We start from the raw sequence: 24,586 nt of genomic DNA on the forward strand, positions 1-24,586 counted from the left end.
TTAATGAATTTTTCTTGCATCATTTATTGAGCATTCCACAATATTTCTCATTCATTTAAATGCCACCTTAATCGATACTAAATTCTTGCATAGAGTAGGGCCTGTTTCCAGCTTTTAATTTTTTCATAGCTGCGTCTATTCTTCTATACTGTTTTAATTATTATAATTTTATAACCTATTTAATATCTGGTAGGTAAAATCCATTATTTATATTTTTGAAAATCGTCTTTATTATTCAACCTCTTTTATTTTTCTATTTAAACTTTAGACTAACTTTAAAAAAAAGATTTATTTATTATTTATTTATTTTATTTATTTTTGGCTGCGTCGGTTCTTAGTTGCAGCGTGCAGGTTCTTCGTTGCGGCACACGGGCTTCCCTCTAGTTGCGGCGTTTGGGTTTTCTTTTCTCTAGTTGTGGTGCGTGGGGCTCCAGGGTGCGTGGGCTCTGTAGTTTGCGGCATGGGGCTCTAGTTGAGGCGCGCAAGCTCAGTAGCTGTGGCACATGGGCTTAGTTGCCCCGCTGCATGTGGGATCTTAGTTCCCTGACCAGCGATCGAACCAGCGTCCCCTGCACTGTAAGGTGGATTCTTTACCACTGGACCACCAGGGAAGTCCCTAGACTAACATTTTTAAGTTCCAGAAAGTTTCTAGCCAAGTTTCAATTTCAATTCCATTAAGCTTACATATTACTTTGAGCAGAATCAATAGATTTGTATTATAATATTGTTTTCCCACCCTTGAATCTGGTGTGCTCCCTAATCATGCACAGATCTTCTTTCATGTCCTTGATACAGTTTTGTTGCTCCTTTAAATACTACTGCACATATCTTTGTTTTTTTTTTGGACGTTTTATATATATATATATATTTTAACATCTTTATTGGAGTATAATTGCTTTACAATGGTGTGTTAGTTTCTGCTTTACAACAAAATGAATCAGTTATATATATACATATGTTCCCATATCTCTTCCCTCTTGCATCTCCCTCCCTCTCACCCTCCCTATCCCAGCCCTCCAGGCGGTCACAAAGCACCGAGCTGATCTCCCTGTGCTATGCGGCTGCTTCCCACTAGCTATCTACCTTACATTTGGTAGTGTGTATATGTCCATGCCTCTCTCTCGCTTTGTCACAGCTTACCCTTCCCCCTCCCCATATCCTCAAGTCCATTCTCTAGTAGGTCTGTGTTTTTATTCCTGTCTTACCCCTAGGTTCTTCATGACATTTTTTTTTCTTAAATTCCATATATGTGTGTTAGCATACGGTATTTGTCTCTCTCTTTCTGACTTACTTCACTCTGTATGACAGACTCTAGGTCTATCCACCTCATTACAAATAGATCAATTTCGTTTCTTTTTATGGCTGAGTAATATTCCATTGTATATATGTGCCACATCTTCTTTATCCATTCATCCGATGATGGACACTTAGGTTGTTTCTATCTCCAGGCTATTGTAAATAGAGCTGCAATGAACATTTTGGTACATGACTCTTTTTGAATTATGGTTTTCTCAGGGTTTATGCCCAGTAGTGGGATTGCTGGGTCATATGGTAGTTCTATTTGTAGTTTTTTAAGGAACCTCCATACTGTTCTCCACAGTGGCTGTATCAATTTACATTCTCACCAACAGTGCAAGAGGGTTCCCTTTTCTCCACACCCTCTCCAGCATTTATTGTTTCTAGATTTTTTGATGATGGCCATTCTGACTGGTGTGAGATGATATCTCATTGTAGTTTTGATTTGCATTTCTCTAATGATTAGTGATGTTGAGCGTTCTTTCATGTGTTTGTTGGCAGTCTGTATATCTTCTTTGGAGAAATGTCTATTTAGGTCTTCTGCCCATTTTTGGATTGGGTTGTTTGTTTTTTTGGTATTAAGCTGCATGAGCTGCTTATAAATTTTGGAGATTAATCCTTTGTCAGTTGCTTCATTTGCAAATATTTTCTCCCATTCTGAGGGTTGTCTTTTGGTCTTGTTTATGGTTTCCTTTGCTGTGCAAAAGCTTTGAAGTTTCATTAGGTCCCATTTGTTTATTCTTGTTTTTATTTCCATTTCTCTAGGAGGTGGGTCAAAAAGGATCTTGCTGTGATTTATGTCATAGAGTGTCCTGCCTATGTTTTCCTCTAAGAGTTTGAGAGTTTCTGGCCTTACATTTAGGTCTTTAATCCATTTTGAGCTTATTTTTGTGTATGGTGTTAGGAACTGATCTAATCTCATTCTTTTACATGTAGCTGTCCAGTTTTCCCAGCACCACTTATTGAAGAGGCTGTCCTTTCTCCACTGTACATTTCTGCCTCCTTTATCAAAGATAAGATGACCATATGTGCATGGGTTTATCTCTGGGCTTTCTATCCTGTTCCATTGATCTATCTTTCTGTTTTTGTGCCAGTACCATACTGTCTTGATTACTGTAGCTTTGTAGTCTAGTCTGAAGTCAGGGAGGCTGACTCCTCCAGCTCCGTTTTTCATTCTCAAGATTGCTTTGGCTATTGGGGGTCTTTTGTGTTTCTATACAAATTGTGAAATTTTTTGTTCTAGTTGTGTGAAAAATGCCATTTGTAGTTTGATAGGGATTGCATTGAATCTGTAGATTGCTTTGGGTAGTAGAGTTATTTTCACAATGTTGATTCTTCCAATCCAAGAACATGGTATATCTCTCCATCTATTTGTATCATCTTTAATTTCTTTCATCAGTGTCTTATAATTTTCTGCATACAGGTCTTTTGTCTCCTTAGGGAGGTTTATTCCTTGGTAGTCTATTCTTTTTGTTGCAATGGTAAATGGGAGTGTTTTCTTGATTTCACTTTCAGATTTTTTATCATTAGTGTATAGGAATGCCAGAGATTTCTGTGCATTAATTTTGTATTCTGCTACTTTACCAAATTCATTAATTAGCTCTAGTAGTTTTCTGGTAGCATCTTTAGGATTCTCTGTGTATAGTATCATGTCATCTGCAAACAGTGACAACTTTACTTCTTCTTTTCAGATTTGGATTCCTTTTATTTCCTTTTCTTCTCTGATTGCTGTGGCTAAAACTTCCAAAACTATGTTGAATAAGAGTGGTGAGAGTGGGCAACCTTGTCTTGTTCCTGATCTTAGTGGAAATGGTTTCAGTTTTTCACCATTGAGGACGATGTTGGCTGTGGGTTTGTCATATATGGCCTTTTTTATGTTGAGGAAAGTTCCCTCTATGCCTACTTTCTGCAGGGTTTTTATCATAAATGGGTGTTGAATTTTGTTGAAAGCTTTCTCTGCATCTATTGAGATGATCATATGGTTTTTCTCCTTCAATTTGTTAATATGGTGTATCACGTTGATTGATTTGCGTATATTGAAGAATCCTTGCATTCCTGGAATAAACCCCACTTGATCATGGTGTATGATCCGTTTAATGTGCTGTTGGATTCTGTTTGCTAGTATTTTATTGAGGATTTTTGCATCTATGTTCATCAGTGATATTGGCCTGTAGTTTTCTTTCTTTGTGACATCCTTGTCTGGTTTTGGTATCAGGGTGATGGTGGCCTCATAGAATGAGTTTGGGAGTGTTCCTCCCTCTGCTATATTTTGGAAGAGTTTGAGAAGGATAGGTGTTAGCTCTTCTCTAAATGTTTGATAGAATTCGCCTGTGAAGCCATCTGGTCCTGGGCTTTTGTTTGTTGGAAGATTTTTAATCACAGTTTCAATTTCAGTGCTTGTGATTGGTCTGTTCATTTTTCTATTTCTTCCTGATTCAGTCTTGGCAGGTTGTGCATTTCTAAGAATTTGTCCATTTCTTCCAGGTTGTCCATTTTATTGGCATAGAGTTGCTTGTAGTAATCTCTCATGATCTTTTGTATTTCTGCAGTGTCAGTTGTTACTTCTCCTTTTTCATTTCTAATTCTATTCATTTGAGTCTTCTCCCTTTTTTTCTTGATGAGTTTGGCTAATGGTTTATCAATTTTGTTTATCTTCTCAAAAAACCAGCTTTTAGTTTTATTGATCTTTGCTATCGTTTCCTTCATTTCTTTTTCATTTATTTCTGATCTGATTTTTATGATTTCTTTCCTTCTGCTAACTTTGGGGGGTTTTTTTGTTCTTCTTCCTCTAATTGCTTTAGGTGCAAGGTTAGGTGGTTTATTCGAGATATTTCCTGTTTCTTAAGGTAGAATTGTATTGCTATAAACTTCCCTCTTAGAACTGCTTTTGCTGCATCCCATAGATTTTGGGTCGTCGTGTCTCCATTGTCATTTGTTTCTAGGTATTTTAAAATTTCCTCTTTGATTTCTTCAGTGATCACTTCATTATTAAGTAGTGTATTGTTTAGCCTCCATGTGTTTGTATTTTTTACAGATCTTTTCCTGTAATTGATATCTAGTCTTATAGCGTTGTGGTCGGAAAAGATACTTGATACAATTTCAATTTTCTTAAATTTACCAAGGCTTGATTTGTGACCCAAGATATGATCTATCCTGGAGAATGTTCCATGAGCACTAGAGAAAAATGTGTATTCTGTTGTTTTTGGATGGAATGTCCTATAAATATCACTTAAGTCCATCTTGTTTAATGTATCATTTAAAGCATGTGTTTCCTTATTTATTTTCATTTTGGATGATCTGTCCATTGGTGAAAGTGGGGTGTTAAAGTCCCCTACTATGAATGTGTTACTGTCGATTTCTGCTTTTATGGCTGTTAGTATTTGCCTTATGTATTGAGGTGCTCCTATGTTGGGTGCATAAATATTTACAATTGTTATATCTTCTTCTTGGATCGATCCCTTGATCATAATGTAGTGTCCTTCTTTGTCTCTTCTAATAGTCTTTATTTTAAAGTCTATTTTGTCTGATATGAGAATTGCTACTCCAGCTCTCTTTTGGTTTCCATTTGCATGAAATATCTTTTTCCATCCCCTTACTTTCAGTCTGTATGTCTCTAGGTCTGAAGTGGGTCTCTTGTAGACAGCAAATATATGGGTCTTGTTTTTGTATCCATTCGGCCAATCTGTGTCTTTTGGTGGGAGCATTTATTCCATTTACATTTAAGGTAATTATCGATATGTGTGTTCTTATTCCCATTTTCTTAATTGTTTTGGGTTCGTTACTGTAGGTCTTTCCCTTCTCTTGTGTTTCTTGCCTAGAGAAGTTCCTTTAGCAGTTGTTGTACAGCTGGTTTGGTGGTGCTGAACTCTCTCAGCTTTTGCTTGTCTGTAAAGGTTTTAATTTCTCCATCAAATCTGAATGAGATCCTTGCTGGGTAGAGTAATCTTGGTTGCAGGTTTTTCTCCTTCATCACTTTAAATGTCTTGCCAGTCTCTCTGGCTTGCAGAGTTTCTGCTGAAAGATCAGCTGTTAACCTTATGGGGATTCCCTTGTGTGTTATTTTTCCCTTGCTGCTTTTAATATGTTTTCTTTGTATTTAATTTTTGACAGTTTGATTAATATGTGTCTTGGCGTATTTCTCCTTGGATTTATCCTGTATGGGACTCTCTGTGCTTCCTGGACTTGATTAACTATTTCCTTTCCCATATTAGGGAAGTTTTCAACTATAATCTCTTCAAATATTTTCTCAGTCCCTTTCTTTTTCTCTTCTTCTTCTGGAACCCCTATAATTCGAATGTTGGTGCGTTTAATGTTGTCCCAGAGGTCTCTGAGACTTTCCTCAGTTCTTTTCATTCTTTTTTCTTTATTCTGCTCTGCAGTAGTTATTTCCACTATTTTATCTTCCAGGTCACTTATCCGTTCTTCTGCCTCAGTTATTCTGCTATTGATCCCGTCTAGAGTATTTTTAATTTCATTTATTGTGTTGTTCATCGTTGTTTGTTTCATCTTTAGTTCTTCTAGGTCCTTGTTAACTGATTCTTGCATTTTGTCTATTCTATTTCCAAGATTTTGGATCATCTTTACTATCATTATTCTGAATTCTTTTTCAGGTAGACTGCCTATTTCCTCTTCATTTGTTAGGTCTGGTGGGTTTTTATCTTGCTCCTTCATCTGCTGTGTGTTTTTCTGTCTTCTCATTTTGCTTATCTTACTGTGTTTGGGGTCTCCTTTTTGCAGGCTGCAGGTTCGTAGTTCCCATTGTTTTTGGTGTCCTTCATCTGCTGTGTGTTTTTCTGTCTTCTCATTTTGCTTATCTTACTGTGTTTGGGGTCTCCTTTTTGCAGGCTGCAGGTTCGTAGTTCCCATTGTTTTTGGTGTCTGTCCCCAGTGGCTAAAGTTGGTTCAGTGGGTTGTGTAGGCTTCCTGGTGGAGGGGCCTAGTGCCTGTGTTCTGGTGGATGAGGCTGGATCTTGTCTTTCTGGTGGGCAGGTCCACGTCTGGTGGTGTATTTTTGGGTGTCTGTGGACTTATGATTTTAGGCAGCCTCTCTGCTAATGGGTGGGGTTGTGCTTCTGTCTTGCTAGTTGTTTGCCATAGGGTGTCCAGCACTGTAGCTTGCTGGTCGTTGAGTGAAGCTGGGTGCTGGTGTTGAGATGGAGATCTCTGGGAGATTTTCGCCATTTGATATTATGTGGAGTTGGGAGGTCTCTTGTGGACTAGTGTCCTGAAGTTGGCTCTCCCACCTCAGAGGCACAGCACTGACTCCTGGCTGCAGCACCAAGAGCCTTTCATCCACACGGCTCAGAATAAAAGGGAGAAAAAGTAGAAAGAAAGAAAGAAAGAAAGAAAGAAAGGAGGGAGGGAGGGAGGAAGAAAGGAAGGAGAGAAGGAAGGAAAAAAAGAAAGAAGATAAAGTAAAATAAAATAAGATAAAATATAATAAAGTTATTAAAATAAAAATATTATTAAGAGAAAAAAAACTGACAGAACCCTAGGACAAATGGTGGAAGCAAAGCTATACAGACAAAATCTCACACAGAAGCATACACATACACACTCACCAAAAGAGGAAAAGGGGAAAAAATCATAAATCTTGCTCTCAAAGTCCACCTCCTCAATTTGGGATGATTCGTTGTCTATTCAGGTATTCCACAGATGCAGGTACATCAAGTTGGTTGTGGAGCTTTAATCCGCTGCTTCTGAGGCTGCTGGGAGAGATTTCCCCTTCTCTTCTTTGTTCGAACAGCTCCCAGGGGCTCTGCTTTGGATGTGGCCCCGCCTCTGCGTGTAGGTCGCCGGAGGGCGTCTGTTCTTCGCTCAGACTGGACGGGGTTAAAGGAGCCGCTGATTCGGGGGCTCTGGCTCACTCAGGCCTGGGGGGAGGGAGGGGCACAGAGTGCGGGGCGGGCCTGCGGCGGCAGAGGCCAGCGTGACTTTGCCCTAGCCTGAGGCGCGCCGTGCGTTCTCCCGGGTAAGTTGTCCCTGGATCCCGTGACCCTGGCAGTGGCGGGCTGCACAGGCCCCCCGGAAGCGGGGTGTGGATAGTGACCTGTGCTTGCACACAGGCTTCTTGGTGGCGGCAGCAGCCTTAGCGTCTCCTGCCCGTCTCTGGGGTCCGCGCTTTTAGCCGCGGCTCGCGCCCGTCTCTGGAGCTCCTTTAAGCAGCGCTCTCAATCCCCTCTCCTCGCGCACCAGGAAACAAAGAGGGAAGAAAAAGTCTCTTGCCTCTTCGGCAGGTCCAGACTTTTCCCCGGACTCCCTCCCAACTAGCCGTGGCGCACTAACCCCTTCAGGCTGTGTTCACGCCGCCAACCCCAGTCCTCTCCCTGCGCTTCGACCGAAGCCGAGCCTCAGCTCGCAGCCCCGCCCGCCCCGGCGGGTGAGCAGACAAGCCTCTCGGGCTGGTGAGTGCCGGTCGGCCCTGATCCTCTGTGCGGGAATCTCTCCGCTTTGCCCTCCGCACCCCTGTGGCTGCGCTTTCCTCCGCGGCCCTGGAGCTTTCCCCCTCCGCCACCCACAGTCTCCGCCCGCGAAGGGGCTTCCTAGTGTGTGGAAACCTTTCCTCCTTCACGGCTCCCTCCCACTGGTGCAGGACCCGTCCCTATTCTTTTGTCTCTGTTTATTCTTTTTTCTTTTGCCCTACCCAGGTACGTGGGGGGTTTCTTGCCTTTTGGGAGGTCTGAGGTCTTCTGCCAGCGTTCGGTAGGTGTGCTGTAGGAGTTGTTCCACGTGTAGATGTTATTTCTGGTGTGTCTGGGGGGAGGAAGGTGATCTCCGCGTCTTACTCTTCCGCCATCTTCCCAGAAGCCTCCCTACTGCATATATCTTAATGATTTTATTCCCAGATTAAGAAAACTCAAAAGTCACTTCCCATACCCCGCCCTCCCTGGCCCCTCCCCCCAATCTAATCTATCTTCTGTCACAGCAGTTCTCAACTAAGAGCGCTTTTGTTCCCCAGGGGACATTTGGCAATGTCTGGAAATATTTTTAGTTGTCACAACAGGGGACCAACTTCTAGTTGGGAGAGGCCAGGGATGCTGCTAAACATCCTATAATGCCCAGGACAGTCCCCACAGCAAAGAATTATTTGGCCCCAAATGTCAGTAGTGCTGAGGTGGAGAAACCCTGATCTATGTTGTGCATGGAGTCTTTTCCCCATGGAGTTGTCCTACTGATGTAATGGTATTTCGATCGGTACCAGAGGCTAATCTATAAAGTGTCAGGAGGGGTACCCTGTCCTCTGGGTGTCTGCTCTGTTCCCTGAGATGAGCAGTCCCCCGTGAGAGGCTGCATCCCTGACCTGCAGGGCAGCCGAGAGTACTGGGGTGTGCTGTCCTCAGTCGCAGCTCAGGTTGTCCTGGGTATGTTGAAGAGACTAGGTGTTCTAAAGGAGGCCAGTCTTTGGAGGGAGACCAAAGAAGGCCTGAAAGGGAGCCCGTGATTCCTTTTTATTTTGGCTGCACCATCGGGGCACACGGGATCTTAATTCCCTGACCTGTGCCCCCTGTAGTGGACGTGTGGAGTCTTAACCACTGGATCACCAGGGAAGTCTCCCGTGATTCCTTTTAAATAAACTTCAAGAACTAATAAAACTCACCTTTGGTGACAAATCAGAGAAGTGGTTGCTGGGGGTGCTAGGGCTACAAGGGAATTTTCAGGGGATTATTTCTGGCACCCTGGGTCTGGCTGTCAGATGAAGAGTGTTTCCCCCACTCTTCCCCTTTTTATTCCTTAAAAAATGTACAACCATAATCCCTCCACCATCTCATTCCCTTTCCTGTCTCCCTAGAGGCAACCAATGTCCCAAAGCTGGGAAGTGTCTTTCACACCCATATTCTTGTACTTTCCGAACAGTACTTGAAATGTTAAAACGCCACACCCTGTATATCATCCTGCATTTTCTTTTTCACTTACTATTTTTATATCTACTTAATTCATTTTAACTGCTACGTACTATTCTACTGTGTGGTACACTTCTATTTAACCAGTCTCCTATTATTGGACATTTAGGTGCTTTCCAATTGTTCTTCATGACAATGCTTCAGTGAACATCTTTACTTGTGCCTGTATATTTATTTTGTCGTCAGTCTGAATATTGTTTTTCAGTTGGCCCTCTTGAGTTCTCTAGAAAGACAATATTATCATGGACTAAGAAATGATACTTGTCTTTCTCCCCTATAGTTATGATTCATATCTATTTCTGGTCCTTTTATATTCTTAGGAATTTCAGAACAATAGTAAATAGCAGTGGTAGCAGTAACCATCCTCGTTTTGTTCTTGGCATTAATGAGGTGGCCTCTTGAGTTTCTCTGTTAAGGATGACTTGGCTTTCAGTTTGAGATAGATATTTTTTGTCATATTGAGGTATTATCTTTTTTTATCTGAGTTTTTTAGGGATTAATATGAATAAATGAATTTTATAAACTAATTTCAATATTATTATGATTTGACTTTTCTAATTTGAATTATTGTAGTAATAGACTTCTAATATTTAAACAACCTTGCAATTTTTTGATGTATTATTCTTCTAACTTTTTGCAAGATTACCTATATTCTGTGTAGTATTTTTGCATATACAACATATTAAGTGTGATTAGCCTGCTATTTTCTTGGCTATATTTTAAGTCATGGTTAGAGGATTTTTTTTTTCATAAAAGTATATTATTGAGGTATAATTTACATACAGTAAAATGCATAAATCTGAAGTGTACAACTTGATGAATTTTGACAAATATACACACCCCAGTAGCCATCACCCAGATCAAGGTATGGAACATTCCCATAGCCTCAGAAAGTTCCCTTGTGTCTTCTTCTAGACAATCCTCCGTCCCTTCCCCCAGCAAACACTTCTCTAATTTTTATCACCAGACATTAGTTTTATTCATCCATGAACTTCATATAAATGGGATCATATAGTTTATACTCTGTATCTGGCTGCTTTCATTCAACATAATGTTTTTTGAGATTCATCCAAAACATCATGTCAATAGCTTTGCTAGCTTGTAAAATTAACTAATAAGACCTTCATGTTTTTTCATACCCCAAAGGAATTTATGTTACATGGAAATTATTTGTTCTGTGGAAGTTCAAAGTAATGCACCCATGAAATCATCTGTGGTTGGAAGCCATTTTTGGAGGTAAAACTTTGACAACTTTGTATTTTTTCCTTTGTTATTGGTCTATTCAGGTAGTCTAATTTTTCTGGAGGCAATTTTGGTATGTTATGTTTTCCCAGAAAATAATCCATTTCACTGAAGTTTTGAGAGTATTTAGCATATAATTATGCTTAGAGTCCTCTTACAGTTTTAAAATTATTACTTTCCCTTTTTGCATTTATAACAGTTATTTTTGCTCCCTCTTATGGTGGAAACAAGGCTATTTCATGAACCAACTCTAAAAGTTATCTACTAATTCTACGACTTTTCTGTTAAGTTTACTAATCAATAAGGTTTGCTTTAACTATATTTTCCAGATTTCTTCTCAGTTATTTCCATTTTCTATAAAAAAACAAATTACTTAAATGAATGTTCATTTTACCTACTTTCATGCTTTTCTGATTAACCATAAAGGCATTAAGGCTATGAATTTGCCTATGAATCAGCTTTGCTTCATCCCATAAGATTGTCTATGTGATTTTCTCTTTCTTTTTGTTTTTAAATAGTCTGTTTGCAGCTTTTATTTTACCTCTTTAACTCACATGTTATTCAGGAAAGCACTTAAAAATAGTGATTGGGTTTTTTGGTTTGTGTTCTAGGGAAGAAATATTTGTTATTTTGAATTCCTCACTGCCTTCTAGGGAGGAGGATGGTTCCTGTCTCTACAGGGTTCTTTGCCTGATATAAAGATAAGAAAGATAAAAGATCTTATCAAAATATAAGAAAATTAGAGAAACAGACTAAGAGATCCAACGGCCAAATAATAGGAGTTCAAGAATGAGAAAATACAGAAAATGAAAGGGAAGGCATCATAAAAGAAATAATTCAAGAAAAATTGCTAGAATTGAAGGATGTGGAATTGTGGATTGATGGGATCCCTCAAATGCTCAGTAAAATAGACCTACACCTTTGAAAAGATAACTTTTTTTAAGGATGGTGAAGCTGAAGTTTCTGGTTGATGTAGAAGATAATTGATTTCATGTCAGTGGTTTCATGTTGAGAAATAGATATTATGAAAGAATTTTGTTGACAAGAATGAGGCTCAGAGAGGTTAAATGAACTGTCCAAGTTCATAGAGTTTGCAGGTGGCAGAGCTGGGATTTATATAGAGGTTTCTGATCCTCTTGGCCTGTTTCTTGCAGTCACCTGAAGGTCACAAGATGGCTGTAGAAGGAGAAAGCATAAAAAAACAAAGGACCTGTGCTAGCTGAGTCTGCCCTGCCTTTAGTGACATTTCACTGAAGTCCAATCAGCAATTTCTTCTTACATATCATTTGATATATGATGCTATGTGGCCATCCTTCTTGACAAAGGAAACTAGGAAAGGTAGCGTTTTAATTTGGTACCTCGCTCCTCTAAATGAAACCAAAGTTCTGGTAGGAAGAGAGAAGAAAATTTGAGTAGGCAACCGGGAGTCCCTGGAAGCCAGGAGCAAAAGCAGCCATGTGTCCTTTCCTTTGGGTACCTAGAAGTTCTTTACGTGGATGAATGAGGTTTTTTTCCTTCTTGGCTTTGGATGATGTGAAGTATTTTCATGGATTGAAATCAAATTTTCAATATAGTTCATATATTTAATATTTAAATACCACAGGTTGGCTGGTTTTTCTGTCCGCATGACAAGATTATTACGATGGTCCCAAATCCTGTTAAGATTTAATCTGTTGTTCTGCTAATAAAAACAAAGTGATAGCATTTAATGTTTTAAATACCCTGAAAGTGGTTATTCGTAGTTTTCTAGCTTTTCTTTCTGTGCTGTCTTCCCCAGGACCATTTCCTTTCTCCCCTTTCCCCTCTTCCCATTTCCCTCTTCCACCAATTCAACTGCTATCATCTCTTCCTGAAACTTCAGTTCATTGAATGCCAGAGAGAACCTCAGCTTCAACCAACTCATGTTGTAGATGGGGAAAATGAGGCCCAGGGAGTCAGGGAGACCTCTGACAAAGACTAAGGTCCCCTGGCTCTGCCCAACCAACCTTCTTAAAGGAAGATCAGTAATCCTTATTCAGGAGGCAATACAGAGTGAAGAGTCTGAGGTGGGAAAGAGATAGGGGCATTTAAGAAACCGCAAAGGAGGTTGGTGTGGCTTAAAGCATGGGGAGTGAGAAGGCAAGTGGCTAGAAGGGTCGGCAAGGACCATGGGAAGCCAAGCTATGTAGGGCATAGTAAGGATATGGGGTTTATAAGCTAGTTGAAACCCTATCAGCAGGGGATTTAGCTTAACACCTCAAAGGATCTTTTTGACCTCTTTGTGGAGACAGGTTGGAGAGAACAAGGAACTCAAAAGAGCAGAACAGTGAGGAGCTACTACAGTTGACCAGATGAGAAATGATGGAGAAGTTGGGTTGGAGGTAGAGGTTGTTGGTTTGGAGAGAGAAGCAGCTGGATATAGAAGATACTATCATCAGGGTTTGGTGACAGATTTATCTATCAGAATAGAAAGAGGGAGGAGGCAAAGATGAACCCTGTGGTTCTGCCTTGTGCACATAGGTAAATGGAAGAGCCCCCACTGAGCTACGGAGCACTGGAGAAGGGGCAGATTTTAGTGGAAGATCCCAAAATCACGTTTGTACTGAGGTTTCCATGATATATTCTTATGGAGATGTCAGCAAGGTAGCTGGATATATATCATGACCATGTTTTTCTATTATTTGTCTCTAATTGGCTATTCTTAGTATATAGAAAAACTAATGTTTCATACAAATGTGTTTTGCATTAGACCATTTTACTGACATTTTTTATTTGACCTCTTAGTTTGCTGACCTCCCATTAGTTTGAATAGCTTTTCTGCTTTCTGACATATAATTATATTGTCTGAAAATAATGATAAATTGACTTCTTCCTGCCAACAGTCTTGCCTCTTTTTTTTCTTGTCCTATCACAGTGGCTATAGCAGAGATTCTCTTTTTTTTTTCTTTTTTTTTGTGGTACGCGGGCCTCTCACTGCTGTGGCCTCTCCCGTTGCGGAGCACAGGCTCTGGATATGCAGGCTTAGCGGTCATGGCTCACGGGCCCAGCCGCTCCGCGGCATGTGGGATCCTCCCAGACTGGGGAACGAACCTGTGTCCCCTGCATCGGCAGGCGGACTCTCAACCACTGCGCCACCAGGGAAGCCCAGCAGAGATTCTTTTATAGTTACTTTTAATCGTCAGAATGATACTGATATTTGAGCAGCCAAGAGGAAGATGATTTTGAGACAAAGGAAGCTAAAGACAGAGTAGACAGCTAGTAGACAGCTATGGCAGTAGTTTAGATGTAAAGTGATAATGTCTTTGAATAGAGTGATACTTGAAGACATAGAAAGGGAATACCTAACCCTCTTTCCCCTTCACTCACAGACAAAGAATTGTCTGGCCATTAAAAAAATGACCACAAGGGCTTCCCTGGTGGCGCAGTGGTTGAGAGTCCGCCTGCCGATGCAGGGGACACAGGTTCTTGCCCCGGTCTGGGAGGATCCCACAGGCCGCAGAGCGGCTGGGCCCGTGAGCCATGGCCGCTGAGCCTGTGCGTCTGGAGCCTGTGCTCCACAACAGGAGAGGCCACAACAGTGAGAGGCCCGCGTACCGCAAAAAAAAAAAAAAAAAAGACCACAAATCTTCAAATCTAAAGCATGGTTGTTGCAGTGACAGGAAATTAAGAATATCTAAACAGTAAATGTTAAAGTTGGGTACAGTATGTTCATCTGAAAAAAAAGGACAACTATCAAAATTCTCAGTTTATAAACAGTTCTGAAACAGTTGGAGCAAAGAAATGCAAGATACATATTTTTCTGATCTATCTCCATGGTTGAAGCTCAATCCATCTTCTTCCAAAATATCTTATAACAACTACAATTTATGTAATGCAGACATGCATGTAACATACCATTTGGTTCCCCCAATACCTTTGTGATATGGGGAGTAATTCACATTTGTCCAGGACCTGACATTTTCTAACATGCTTAGATTATCTCATTTGATGCTTATATTCTTGGGGCTCGCTCCCTTGCAATTCAAACTCCAATAAAAATCAAGCTACTTTCAGTTCTTTGAACACAATGTCCTGTGTTCCCTCTACTAAGCCTTGTGGTTCACCTTGTGCATGCCTGTTTCTCCTTCAAAACCCAGTTCAGATCCAAGGAGAGGCCTTGGTTCCACTGCAGGAAGGGAGAGGTGAGTGTAGACACCAAGGTCCCTGAAAGGATCCCAGCCAAAGGACATAGCACAAGCTCAAATATGTCACAGACACAGTATTACCTGCTGGCCTGGGCTTTACCTAGCTCCCTTTCTTCAGGGAAGAAAGAGAAAGTCCTCCTTTAGCCAAATACATTTCCTTTTCGTGCATTTTCAGGGCATACATGGGGGAACATACCCATTAAATTGCTCACTGGCCTATCTTTACCAGCCACTTCTCCATTTGGGGCAGATGTGAAGTCATTTATCTTGAGGTGCAAGAGACTCATGGGGGTGATGATGGTGGCTGGGTGCTGTCCCAATGGGGAATGCCCCAAAGCTCCAGAGTCTGGACAGTCTGAGGTTCTCTTGCTGGACTAGGGTTTTGGGAAAGATGGAAAGTGCTTGGCTGGATCTGAAACCTTCTGCAATTAAGTGTGGTTGAATGGGAGGGGACCTTGGGTGGCCTTCAAGCTTTGGAGACCCCAAACCCAAGATACATTAATAGGACTGGTTCCTGGCACCTCTTCTACACATGCCCTGAGTTGTCCCCTCTGTCAGGCCAGGAGATTGTTGGGATATGGACCAAGTGTACTCCCTCTTTCTCACCCACAGGGCCTAGTCTTGTACCTGGAACACAGGGGGTCGTAGCAGATGTTGGTGGAACTGAAATCACAGTCAGGCCCCTCTCTCTCTTCATTGCCTCCTGCCCCAGCTTCCAAGCCATTGCTCCATAGCCTGTCATGTGACCACCTACAAAAGCAGATAAAGAATCCCAGGTGACTTTGTGGGTTGAAGAGGTTTCAAAGCTCTTGCTTTAGAAGCTCAAGCAAAACTTTTACCCTGTGTTGACAGGATAAAGCATTCAGTCAGCAAGCCTGGGCCTGCTTAGGACTGGGGGCAGGGGAGAAGGCAGGGCAATGTTGTCACTTTAATTGCATTGACATAAATATTTGATATTCAATAAATTAGATCTGGAGCAAGGAAAACATTCTTGCAAATGGATTTTTTACCTGGGGCCCAGCCCTATTAGCTGAGGAGTAGAGGGCAGCCTGCCCGAGGGCCGGTAATTAACTCAAGTGGAGCAGAACTAAGCATTTTTGACAGGCTTCCTGGTCTGGAATTAACTGTCATCTCAGAGGGAGAAAGAAACTGCACTGTCACATTATAGTTTACAAGAGGCTCCCAGTGCTGCCAGCCAACTGTTTGGTTATGTCTCTCCCTCATGCCCTGAAATGCTTTTTCCCCATTAAAGAAAAGCCTAAAAGGAACTAATGATGTATTTTATATCCATGTACCTGAATCACAGATTTCACCCAAAAAGAAAACATTAGTATGGTAATTCATTTTTTTTTTCTTTTTGGCAGTTGTAATGAAACAAGATACAGTAGATGCTGTTCTAAGTCAACACTGTGATATTTGAAGATAGTACAAACTGGATTTTTTTTCTCCTCTCCATATCAGGGCTTGCCTGTAACGAGCAATAGCTAAGTCACTGTCTCTCTGCGCTTTCTCCCCTGGCCCCCACCCAGTGTTGATGAAAATAGCAATTGCTTCTCAGAAAAGGCAAAATCGTTGGAGCCTGAAGCTCCTTCTAGAAGCCACTGCTTGTGTTCTTGGAAACTTCTGTGGAAACTGATACAGTGGAAATTGGCGTGCCGGACCTCACCTGGCCAGTATTGTGTTCAAGCACTTTTTTATAAGGTTGGGGAATCTCTTAGCCAGACTTAGTGTGCTTGTGTGTGTTTGCAGTGCACTGTGATGGGCAGCTGGCTTCAGAGAGGAGAGGCTGAGAGAGAGAGAGAGAGAGAGAGTGTGTGTGTGTGTGTGTGTACATTTGTGTATGTTGGAAGGAGTGAGTTGTGTGGTGAGTATGCACAGTATGCGAGTATGCACAGTTATTTATGTTGTAACCACAAGTCACCTTCCTCATCACTGAACCCCAACACTGTTTCCCTCCTGTCCTGCATTCAGTGGGAGCCTGGATCTCTTGATTTGCCCCCTTTCTGCCATCCCATTCACTCCTTGCTTCCATCTGGCCTCATTCCCTACATAGAGTTAGATTTGAAGATGGGATCATGGGGACTTCCCTGGTGGTCCAGTGGTTGAGAATCCGCCTTCCAATGCAGTGGACGCGGGTTGGATCCCTGGTCGGGGAACTAAGGTCCCACATGCCACGGGGCAACTAAGCCTGCGCTCTAGTGCCTGCGTGCCTACACTACTGAGCCCAAGTTCTCTGGAGCCTGCACACCACAACTAGAGAGAAGCCTGTGCGCCACAACAGGCTTGAGTGCCGCAACAAAAGATCCCACACGCTGCACTGAAGATTCCGTGTGCCGCAACTAAGACCCGATGAGCCAAATAAATAAATAAATAGAAAAAAAAACAAAAGAAGATGGGATCATGTCCCTCCCCTGCTTGAAAATCTTTCTGACTTTCTTCTTGATGCCTCAGCCCGGGTCCTTAACCTTTGCTTCTCATTAGAAGCTGAGGGACCCAGACCAGTTGGACCAGAGTCCACGAAGTTGGAGTGCAGGCAATTTGGATGCTCTGTTGGGTTGGCAGTCCCTGGCTTACAGGATCAAGCTCTACAATCTTAACCTAATATCTTAGCCTTGTTTATTAGTTTCTAACAGGTTTTTTGGTTGTTGTATCTTTAGCGTGTTCTACATATACGATTATGCCATCTGCAAACATTCAATTTTACTTCTTCCTTTCCAGTTGGGATACCTTTTATTTATTTATTTTTCTTGCCTAATTGCTCTGGCTAGGACTTCCAGTACAAGCATAACTCGGAGATATTTCAGGTTCTGTTCCAGACCACCACAATAAAGTGAATATTGCAATAAAAGTCACACAAAATTTTTGGTTCCCAGTGCATATAAAAGTTATATTTGTGCTATACTGTAATCTGTTAAGTGTGCATTATGTCTAAAAAGACAATGTACATTCCTTAGTTAAACAATACTTTATTGCTAAAAAATGCTAACCATCATCCAAGTCTTCAGCAAGTTGTAGCAACAAAGATCACTGATCACAGATCACCATAACAAATACAATAATAATGAAAAAGTTTAAAATATTGCGAGAATTGCCAAAATGTGACACAGAGACATGAAGTGAGCAAATGCTGTTGGAAAAATGGTGCTGATAAACTTGCTTGATGCAGAGTTACCACAAAGCTTCAATTTGTAAAATATGCAATATATGCAAAGCACAATAAAGTGAAGCACAATAAAACAAGTTATGCTTGTATTATGTTAAATAGAAGTGGTGACAGTGGGCATCCTTTTCTTTTTCCTGATCTTAAGAGGAAAAGCTTTCAGCTTTTCGTCATTGACTGATTTTAGCTGTGGGCTTGTCATAAATGGCCTTTATTATGTTAAGATACATTTTTTCTATACCTGATTTGTTTAGAGTTTTTATCATGAAAGGATGTTGAATTTTGTGAGATGTTTTACCTACATCTATTGGAATGGTCGTAAGATTTTTATCCTACATTCTGTTGATGTGGCGAATCACATTGATTGATTCATATGTATTAAACTATTCTTGCATCCCATTGATAAATCCCACTTGAACGTGGTGTATGATCTTTTATTTATTTATTTTTAATAAATTTCTTTATTTTTGGCTGCGTTGGGTCTTTGTTGATGTGCGTGGGCTTTCTTTTAGTTGCGGCGAGCGGGGGCTACTCTTCATTGCGGTACGCGGGCTCCTCATTGCGGTGGCTTCTCTTGTTGCAGAACACGGGCTCTAGGCGCACGGGCTGCAGTAGTTGTGGCGCATGGGCTCAGAAGTTGTGGCTCACGGGCTCCAGAACACAGGCTCGGTAGTTGTGGCGCACGGGCTTAGTTACTCCGCGACATGTGGAATCTTCCTGGACCAGGGCTCGAACCCATGTCTCTTGCATTGGCAGGTGGATTCTTAACCACTGTGCCATCAGGGAAGCCCCTGATCTTTTAAATAATCTGTTGAATTCAATTTGCTAGTACTTTGTGGAGAACTTTGCATTTATGTTCATCAGGAATATGACAGTGTATTTTAAGCTGATACCAACTTAATTTTGATCACATGCAAAAATTCTACACCTTTACCCTCCCCCGTTTTATGTTACTGATATCATTATTTACATCTTTTTATAATACGTACTCATTAACAAATTATCGTAGCTATGGTTATTCAAATACTTCAGTCTTTTAACTTTTATGCTAGCATTAAAAATGATTTATGCACCACCATTACAATATTAGAGTATTCTGAATTTTACTATATACTTACCTTTACCAGTAAGTTTCATGCCTTCCTGTGTTTTCATGTTGCTACTTAGCATCCTTCATTTCAACTTGGAGAATTCCCTTTAGCATTTCTTGTAAGGCAGATCTAGTTGTGATGAACTCCTTCAGCTTTTATTTGTTTAGGAGAGTCTTTTTCTCTCATTCACTTCTGAAGGACAGCTTTGTTGGGCAGAGTATTCCTTGTTGACAGGCTTTTTTTTTTTTTTTTCCTTTCAGCACTTTGAATATATCATCCCACTATCTTTTGGGCTTCATGGTTTTGTTAAGAAATCCTCTTGGTCTACGGTCATACCACCCTGAACGCGCCCGATCTTGTCTGATCTTGGAAGCTAAGCAGGGTCGGGCCTGGTTAGTACTTGGATGGGAGACCGCCTGGGAATACCAGGTACTGTAGTCTTAGAAAAAAAAAAAATCCTCTTATAATCTTATGGGGGTTCCACTGTATGTGATGAGTGGCTTTTCTCTCGCTGCTTTAAAAAATTCCCTCTATCTTTGACTTCGGACAGTTTGATTATAATCTGTCCCGTTGAAGATCTCTTCGTATTCAGCCTGTTTTGGATTCTTTGGGCATTATGGATACGGATGTTCCTTTGCCTCCAAAGGTTTGGGAAGTTTTCTGTGATTATTTCTTCAAATAATCTTTCTGCCCCTTTCTTTTTCTCTGCACCTTCTGGGATTCACATAATGCACATATTGTTTCTTTTCTTGTTGCTGTCTTACAGTCCACGCAGGTGTTCTTCCCTCTTTCTCATTCTTTTTTCCTTCTGTTTCACAGGTTGGCTAGTTTCAAATGATGCGTCTTTGAGTTCACTGGTTCTTTCTTCTGCTTGGCTGAGTCTGCTGCTGAAGCTTTTGATCAAATTCCCTGGTTCAGTTTCTTTGTTGAACATCTCATTTTGTTCATGTATTGTTTTCCTGATTTTGTTTAGTTGTGTATCTGTGGCCTCTTGTAGCTCACTGAACTTCTTTAAGATGATAATTTAAACTGCTTTGTAAGGAAATTCATAGATCTCTACTTTTTAGGGTCAGTCACTGGAGCTTTATGTTGTTCCTTTGGTGATGTTTTGTTTTCTTGATTTTTTATGTGTCTTGTACTGTTGTCTTAACATTTGAAGAAGCAGTCCTTTCCTCCAGTCTTTACTGACTACTTTAGGAGAGAAAGACCTTCCCCAGTCAGTCCAGCTAGAGATTTTTGGGGTCCCTTAAGCTTTATTCTGTGGATGCATCTGCCCTACTCCTTCTGTTCTCTCTCTTTTTTAAAAAAAAAAATATTTATTTATTTATTTTTGGCTGCGTTGGGTCTTCGCTGCTGTGTGCGGGCTTTTCTCTAGTTGCAGCGAGCAGGGGCTACTCTTCGTTGTGGTGCGTGGGCTTCTCATCGCGGTGGCTTCTCTTGTTGTGGAGCACAGGCTCTAGGAGCATGGGCTTCAGTAGGTGTGGCACGTGGGCTCAGTAGTTGTGGTTCATGGGCTCTAGAGCACAGGCTCAGTAGTTGTTGTGCACAGGCTTAGTTGCTCCGCCACATGTGGGATCTTCCCGGACCAGGGATCGAACCTGTGTCCCCTGCATTGGCAGGCAGACTCTTAACAACTGTTCTACCAGGGAAGTCCCAGGGGTGTCATTCTTGGCACTGAGCTATGCCACTTTGGGAGAGGGGTGACATGGGTGAAGCGAAACTGTACTTCTTACCCTTTTCAAGGCATCTTTTCTTGGATTTTTTTTTTTCTTTGAACATGGTGCTAGAATCTCCACTGGACTCCCAGGTTCCCACAGAGGTACTTACATCTGTGTATGGTTGTCAAAATCAATGTTTCTGTGGAATTTGAGGGCTGGAATCTCCTATATCACCATCTTGCTGACATCACCTCAGGCTTCTCCTCCTTTAATTCTTAAATGTGGTTTCCTTTGGTTCTCTGTATATATATAAAAGGGTTGATTTAAAGGCTTTGTCTAGTAAGTTCAGCAGCTGTGTTTTCTCAGGGATACTTTCTATTGACTCTTTTCTTTTCCTGTGTATTGGCCATACTTTCTTGTTTCTGTGTATATCTTATAATCTTTTTGTTGGAAATTGGGCATTCTAACTGACATAATGTAACAACTCTGGACTCTCTTCTTCCTAGGGTTTGTTGTTTTTGCTGTTTCTTATTATTGTTGTGATTATTTCTTTAGTGACCTTCCTGGACTAATTATATAAAGTCTGATGATGTTTGTGGCCACTGACATCTCTTCTCAGCTTAGTGGTCAGTATTGATTGGACAGAGATTTCCTTAAACACCTAGATCCACTGTCTCCCAGTCTTTGCCACGGGACTCGGGATGTATGTTGGTGTGTGCTTCCAGTACTCAGCCTAGCTGTCTGCAGCTCTGGCTTAGCCTTCACTTCCTGGACCCTCAAAGTTAGCCAGAGGTATAGCTTAGGGCCTTCTCATGTCTTTCCTGATCATGCACACGGCGCTATGTCTGTGTATGGCCTTCTTTTCAAAACTCTCTATGGAATCTCATTTCTCAGCTTAACTTGTTTGCCCAAACTTCTCTCTCCCTCAGGCAGCTACAGTGTTAAATAATTGCTGCTTATTGTTTTTGTTTTTGACAAAAGCCTCCAGGGGTGGGTGGGGGGGCTGGGAAAAGACTTCACACTGGGTGAGCTCTGAGCCAGGTCAAATAAAGAGGAGTTTTACAAGTGGAGTGGAGTTTTCCAGGGAACTGCTAGCCAGATCGAATAATGAGATTTTCTGAGAATGGAGCTCTCAAAAGCTCCAACCCTGTTCTGACTACTTCAGTGGCTGCCGGGCTGCTCATTTTCCCTGTGATTATGGGCTGTTACTTTTCAAGGCTCTTGTGAGCTGGAGAGCAGGGAATGGGACTGGTGCAAGTTAAGATGCCACAAAGCTCACTGTTCTTATCAAGATTCATTGTTTTTCTTGGAAAAAAAAAATGCTCCCCCCCCACCCGGTTGAGGCAAACTTTCAGTTAATTTCTAGAATTCTGAAGTAGTTGATTCTGACCATTCTTGCCAGTGTTCTCACTGCTTTTATGGAGGAGGGTGTTTTTGGAGATGCCTCCCATGCCGTGTTTTTGATGATGTCACACCTGTGTAGATAAACTTAGCATTTTCTTCTTTGTGATATCTCTTATATTTCTATGCTACTGTTAATATTCTTCTGCTAGATACCACCACGGATAGGCCTGTAGTTGAATAAAGTTGAGTTTATTGACTTATTGCAACAAGAGAGACCATACATCCTGGGAAGTGGTGAGGCACCTCCTCAGTGGAGTCACACAGGACTTATAGAATTTGGAGTTGTATCGAGTGATTTTGAGAAGATTTCAAGGAAACAAGGCTTTTCTCCAAATTGGATGCTTACTGGAAGTGGAGGTACTTCTACGACTGGATGTTTTAATAAATACTATTTAGAAAGTGGGAGGGACGAAGGGAGATTAAAGCTGTCAGTGGTAAGGAGGGAGCAGTCACCCTCATGAGCTGCGATGGGGTGTGTAGTAGGCTGACTAATGGTCGCCAGAGATATCAGATCCTAATACCTGGAGTCTGGAATTCCTTATGTGGAAAAATTCCTTATAGGAAGAAACTGTCTTTGCAGATGTGATTAAGGATCCTGAGATGGGCCCTAAATACAATCACACGTGTCTGTATAAGAGAGACAAAGGTTCACACACACTGTCTGTCTGTCTGTCTCTCTGTACCTGTCCCTGCCCTGACCCCCCATGAGAAGGTAATGTGAAGACAGAGCTGAGGGAGATTTGAAGACATTGGCATTGATGACTGAAGTGATGTGGCCGCAAGCCAAGGAAGGCTGGCAGCCACCAGAAGCTGGAATGGGCAAGGAGTGGAGACTCTCCTAGAGCCTCTGGAGGGAGCACAGCACTGCCTGCACCTTGATTTTGGCCCCATGAGACTAATTTCAGCCTCCCGGCCTCCAGAACTGTGAGAGTATAAATTTCTGTTGTTTTAAAAGCCATCCAGCTTGTGGTAATTTATTATAGCAGCCCTAGGAAACGAACACAGAGGATGTTTGGTCATTTTTGTGTTTTGGACAATGTCCTTATTTTTGCCTAAGTTCGTGAGTGGCAAGGTGAATTGTGTCCCCTCACCCACAGATTCACATGCTAAAGTCCTGACCACCCAGTATCTCAGAATATAACCTTATTTAGAAATGGCATGATTGCAGATGTAATTAGTTAAAATGGGGTCAGTAGAGTGGGCCCCTAATCTAATATGACTGGTGTCCTCATAAAAAGGGAAAATTTGGACAGAGAGATACACATACAGGGAGAATACCTTGTGAAGACTGGAGTTATGCTGCCACAAGCCAAGGAACTACCAGAAACTAGGAGACAGGCCTGCAACAGATTCTTCCCTTGCACCTTCAGAGGCAGCATGGCCCCGCAGATACCCTGATCACAGGCTTCTAGCCTCCAGAGCTGTGAGACAGTAACTTTCTGTTATTTAATCCACCCAGTTTGCGGTACTTGTTACGACATCCCCAGGAAATGAATGCAGTACAGATATGATTACAGAGTGATCTTGCTTTCATCTTGCCCGGTCTTAGTCACTGAGTGGCCTTGTCTGATGTAGGTGTTTTGTGAAATTGTTTATTTATGTTCAACAGGAAAAGACCAGGGCTCGATGTGAGTGCCAGGCCAGCTCTCCCAGATGGCTTTGTTTCTCTTTTGTTTAACCATAAAGTCTTATCTGATAACTGTTCACTTTATGTTGTCTTTAAGGGTTTTAATTCATTCTTTTTTTAAAAACATTTAAATCTTCAATGCAGTTGGCATTTATTTTGGAGTGGAGGTTGGGGCTGGAGGCGTGCGGCCTCAAGTAGAGGCCATGAGGGTAGAAGTAATTTGAGATGTAGTTTCAAGGCTGAAATTGCTGGGGTCTGTATAGACCTGAGTTGTCCACAAGGCTGGCTTCCACTAACCTCCTCACGCTGGTCTGTATATAGAAATAACCTCAAAGCAATCCTTCAGAGCCTTTAGGGGGTCGTTTCTTTCTCCTCTTCCTTGTTACTCTTGATCGAAGGAAAGGTTAGAACATGTCTTAAGTTCGAGCTTGAGCACCTTCTCAAGACAGTCATTCCGTTGGAGGGTAAGCTCATCAGCAGAAAACCCTCCCAGAGCCTCACATGCCCCGGGCATCTTCTCCATCTATTTGGATAAGTGCAGCTCAGGATCAATTATGGATGAGGTTCTATGGGAAATGAGTAAGTGGGCTGTTGTCTGCTTTGAAAAATTAATGGGAGCTGATTAATACAAGAGCACACTCCCTCTTCCTCAACTTAGGGAGGCGCAGGTCTCTGCCAAAGCTCCGGGTGGGGACAGCAGCCCCCATGCCTGTGCGGGGTCAGATTTGCTTCACAGATTGTGTGCTTTGGAATTATCTACCCCCTTGACAGACGAGGATACTGAGGTCCATCAAAGTTAAGCAGTTTGCCCAAATAGCAAAGAAGGAAAGACAATAGTCTATTCTTTTAAAAATAAGATATATTTTTTTGGCCGCACCGTGCGGCTTGCGGGAATCTCAGTTCCCTGACCCAGGACTGAACCTGGGCCACGGCAGTGAAAGCCCAGAATCCTAACCACTAGGCCACCAGGGAACTCCCAGAAATATTTTAATACAGAAAAATTTAAACACATTCAGAGCAGAACGAATAATATCATGTAGCCAT

At 41.7% G+C, this 24,586-nt stretch overlaps 1 non-coding gene across 1 annotated transcript; it reads left to right on the plus strand.

Annotated features, from left to right (window-relative positions):
* Positions 1-19,175: 19,175 nt before the first annotated feature.
* Positions 19,176-19,294, plus strand: LOC137208227 (5S ribosomal RNA). Its single transcript, XR_010935548.1, has one exon. It is a non-coding gene; the product is annotated as a 5S ribosomal RNA (ribosomal RNA).
* The last annotated feature ends 5,292 nt before the right edge of the window (positions 19,295-24,586 follow it).

The sequence above is a fragment of the Pseudorca crassidens genome, chromosome 15, assembly GCF_039906515.1.
Source record: "Pseudorca crassidens isolate mPseCra1 chromosome 15, mPseCra1.hap1, whole genome shotgun sequence".
In the NCBI taxonomy this organism is placed as follows: domain Eukaryota; kingdom Metazoa; phylum Chordata; class Mammalia; order Artiodactyla; family Delphinidae; genus Pseudorca; species Pseudorca crassidens.